Raw genomic sequence first — 4,850 nt, forward strand, 5'->3', positions numbered from 1 at the left:
CAGTTAAGAATGTGTATCAGCCAAAGTGTAAAAAGTCCAAAGTTTAAAAATGTCCATCTGACTAGGAGAGAGTTATGCATGACTCTGATTCTTCCTTCAGTCCCATAAGTGTGGCTCCAAAGTCTTCAGCATTGATTATGTCTTCTCCAAAGTATACAGAGCCAAGAGAACAAGACTACAGGAAGAGTAATCTTATCTGAGAATTCAACATTCGTTGACCAATGCTGAAGTAATCTTAGCGACTTAGATTTAGATAGACTCCTGATCTATTTCCATTACTAGTCCTTCCATAAGAAACGTATCTATCAAGTCAGTAATCCACAAGGACATAGTTCATAAGACTATTAACCAGACAACAGTCAAATCTGATTTTTGGATGTAGGGAAGAGCTTTGCCCAAATACTTTTTCTTCTCATTTAAAAACATTCTTGTCCTGATCCAACTTTATCTGACCTGAAACCTTTAGGAATGGTGGACTATATCCCTTCATCCCCACATAGTCATGTTGTGTTGGTGGGGATCATGAGATAGATAGCCATGGCATGTGGGTAGCCAAAGAGTGGAAAAGATAGTCATAAAATGTATTTATCAAAATTTTCTTCTCAGAAACATTTGACGATCTTAGGCCCGAATCTCTTCCTTGGGAGTAAACTTTACTATACATAGTAGATTTTCATACAGGTAGTCCTCGATTTACGACCACAATTGAGCCCAAAATTTCTGTTGCTAAGTGAGACATTTGTTGTGATTGCAAAAGGGGATCACATGACCCCCCCCCAGACCTTGCAATTGTCATAAATATGAGTCAGTTGCCAAGCATCTGAATTTTGATCACGTGACCGTGGAGATGCTGTAATAGTTGTGTGAAAAATGGTCCTAAGTCACTCTTTTAGTGATATTGTAACTTTGAACAGTCACTAAACGAACTGTTGTAAGTTGAGGACTACCGATACAATATTGGACTGAAACATATATTATTACAGCTCTCCAGGATCCAGATGGAGTTTCATGACCCTGATTTTTCCCTTGAACATTGGGCCTGGGGGTTAAGTAAGCTTGTTTTTTAAGGGGTTAAGGCGTTTAATTTTAGGGACAACTATATACATTTGGCCCTTCACTTTCATTGTCTCCCCAAATAACTCTGACTTCATATAAAATGAACATGATCTTGGGATTATTCTGATTCGGTTAACATTTTTATGTTCTAAATTATGCTTTCAATTCTAGTTGCTTTGTACTGTATTTGGAAAGATAGAGGCCTTGAAGTAATGTGTGCTGCAGTTGTTAAACAATGTTTGTGGAAAGCACATGTGTGTAAAAGTTGAGATGTGGAAATTAAGTGTTATCTACACCCAGAAAACCATTCTTAAAAATAAGAAGAGGCCAAGGTTGAGCTCTTTGGAAAGACAATGAAGAGGATCTTTGCCGCTGGATGTAAGAGACCTTCTTTTCCATGGGTCAACAGTTGAGACGTCTTTGGTGCAATAGAAGAAAACCCTGCCAACTTCCAGGGGTCAACAGAACACAATTCTATTCTTCTCCATAACTCCCTATCCCCTCTTGCAAAGAGCTTCTTAGTTTGCCTGCTAACATTCACTTTAACCATAGCTAGCTATCAGATGGCTTTATAAGGAATCTGGCAGGTACCAAAGTAGATGTCCATGAGCACAGATGTTGTGCATTTCAAATTCTCTCTCATATACAACAAGAAAAGGAAGGCTGCTATGGATATGCTGTCATAGCCAAAACCCTTTCCTTGGCTGGTAGATCCTTTACAAGATTCGATCTCTTCCTCAGGACAGTTGCTCTGCTGAAGTTTGTAAAATGCAGTGAAATGTTCAAAACTGTGAAGCAATTATGTTTGCGAATGAAAAATCTGAGCAAAAATTAGGGCAGAACATGGAAATGAGATTGGCCAGGAAAATACTTTGAATGTTTTTGTTATCCATTTAAGCCTTATTCCCCTCTTGAAGCTTGGTTATCATCTTCTTTTCTGCCTGTTTTCTTAGCTTGTATGCCAACCATCTCCCTGGTTTATTTGCATGTTCAAAAAAGTGTTGTTTTGCATTTTTAGGTTTCTTTTCAATATCTGAAAGAGTCAATAAAGAAATTTGTTGTTGCGATAATTTTAGTTGATTAAGTATGTTAGGATCTTCTGATGAATTCTGGAGTTCCCTCTCCTTCAGTTTAAGTTCTTGTAGCCCATTTTGGATTTTTTTTTTCCATCCACGTTTCTCTTAATTGCTGTATTGTATTGTATAATACTAGTCTAACGCAATTCAGATTGAATTGAATTAAGTTGTTTTAAATGTATTTAAATCTAAATCAAATTAATAAAACATTAATGGTAATGTATTAATTTTAACCTCCCCCTTCTCTATTTGTATATGTACATGCATATATATGTATACATATACATATATGTATACATATACATGTAGATGAAATTTAACTATTCTATTGTGTGGGGTCCTTGTGTTCTCTGAGCTTGATTGTGTGCTTGCAGACATTTCATTACCCAACTAGATAACAATGCGAGGGTAGTCTTTGCTCCCTGTTTATATACAGTAGCTTGCCTTGCCAGTTTGTAATTGCTTGATTAGAATATTGTTGATTCTAATTGATTATTTATCTGGTTTTAATCGCTGCTTATCTAGGTGTTGGCTGCTGGAAGAGATGTGTTCTAGCCTTTTTGTTTCCTTCTTAGTTTTTCTTTGTATTTTTGTGTTATTTCATTCTATTCTGTATTTAAAATCTTTCCCATTTTTATAAGTCCGAATTTTCAACTTTTGGAAAAGCTCCAGCAGCTGTCCTTATAACTTGAGAAAGCATTTGTGGACCTGGACCTTCCAATCCTGCATTCCTGATGCAAGAGAATTATTTGCCAAAGTAGGCAGTGGACCTCTGGCAGTCCAAGGAGGAACTTCCTGAATCAAGAGTCTGGCCAGGAATTCAGTTTACTACCAGTTAATTTGGGAGGGTAAGGGCTAAGGGGAATGGAATAAAAATGGGCACACTGAAATGTGAAAGATTGTGATGCAAAGAATGTTACTTCAGACATAGAAAAAAAAAACCTTGCCCATTTCCAAATCTCTGACCCTGAGTAGGCACCCATTTTGTTTCAGGCCCCACTTGTTTTCCCAGTGGACAGGGAAGTGATAATAATCTCATTATTTGTACATGTCACTTTACATTCAGGAACTAATAATGTTTAATGACACCAGCCATCTCAACCTGGAACCCTCTAGACCAGGGGTCCCCAACCCCCGGTCCGTGGACCAGTACCGGGCCGCGGCATGCCAGCAACCAGTCCACTCAAACAAGCAAAGGCCCATCCGTGGGATGCAGGCAGCACACAAAACCACACACTCTCTGGTCTGTGGAAAAAACTTTCTCCATGGAACCGGTCCCTGGTGCCCAAAAAGTTGGGGACCTCTGCTCTAGACATGTAAGATTATAGCTTTCAGAACTCTTAGCCTCACTTATACGAATTTGCATCAGATGCCATGATACCATTACTTAAGCACACCAATGACCTTAATGTCATTTTACCTAATGACATCCAGATTCACAAGTCATGATTTTGATATAATTTATGCTGTTTAAAATTTATTATTTTATTATTTATAAAGTAGCGACTAAAGAAGCAATGGGAAAAAGAACAACATGCAAAGGTAAAAATACAGGTGGGTCCTCGATTTACGAGCACAACTGAGCCCAAGGTTTATGTTGCTAAATGAGATATATATTAAGTGAGTTTTGCCCCATTTTGTGACCTTTCTCGCCACAGTTGTTAAGTGAATCACTGTGGTTGTTAAGTTAATAACCCAGTTGCTAAGGGAATCTGGTTTCCCCATTGACTTTGCTTGTCAGAAGGTCGCAAAAGCTGATCACATGACACTGCAACGGTCATAAATATGAATTTTGATCATCATGGGGACGCTGCAACAGTTGTAAGTGTGAAAAACGATCATAAGTTATTTTTTTCAATGCCGTTGTAACTTTGAACGGTCACTAAACAAACCATTGTAAGTTGAGGATCAACTGTGCCTACATTGTTAAAGAAAATTTTATAAAAACATAAAAAGTGTGATTGGTGGTTAGTAATGGATGCTGCTGACACCAACCTTGATCTGCATCTAATGTTATTTCATCATTTTTGTATTATCAGTTCCCTTCCCACAATTGGGCAGATTGCAGATTCTGTATTTTACTCCTTGTACCCATCCTCTATCCTACATGCCACGTCAGACCTGTGATTGGTCTTATTTTGTGCGAACCCTTCTACCCTGATTTTCCACAACATCACAAACCAACCAACCACATTATGACATGACATGTATGACTCAGATGGTCCTTGACACTTGCTTTAATAATGGCAAAGAGATGGAGGGTTAAGCTGACGTTTGTAATACTAGATCGTGCTGAGCCAGCTTCTTTTCCTAACTAAGGAAATCAGTTTCTTGGATCTAAAGACAGTGTAATAATTTGCCTGGCAAATAATAGAGGAGTCACAAACTGCTCAAAAGACCCATAAAGATTCTCATAAGGAACTTTGGCTTGTTTTGTCTTTTCAATGAGCCATTTAGGCTAATGCCCATGACCAATTTGGAAAACTAGTTTCCATGTTAACTATAACTTCAACTTGAATGAGGAAATGACATTTTCTATTTGCCTGAAATAGGACTCGAACATCTGTATACGTCCTTGAGATGAAGACAAAAATAGATAGATAGACATACAGGCAGGCAGGCAGGCAGGCAGATAGACAGACATTGCTATCAGCCAATATTTTTCCTTTCCACCTATAGGTTCACATTTGATTTTATATGGTACAGGTTCTCTTTAGA

The sequence above is a fragment of the Protobothrops mucrosquamatus genome, unplaced genomic scaffold, assembly GCF_001527695.2.
Source record: "Protobothrops mucrosquamatus isolate PMUCROS unplaced genomic scaffold, P.Mucros_1.0 scaffold1317, whole genome shotgun sequence".
NCBI classification, from domain to species: domain Eukaryota; kingdom Metazoa; phylum Chordata; class Lepidosauria; order Squamata; family Viperidae; genus Protobothrops; species Protobothrops mucrosquamatus.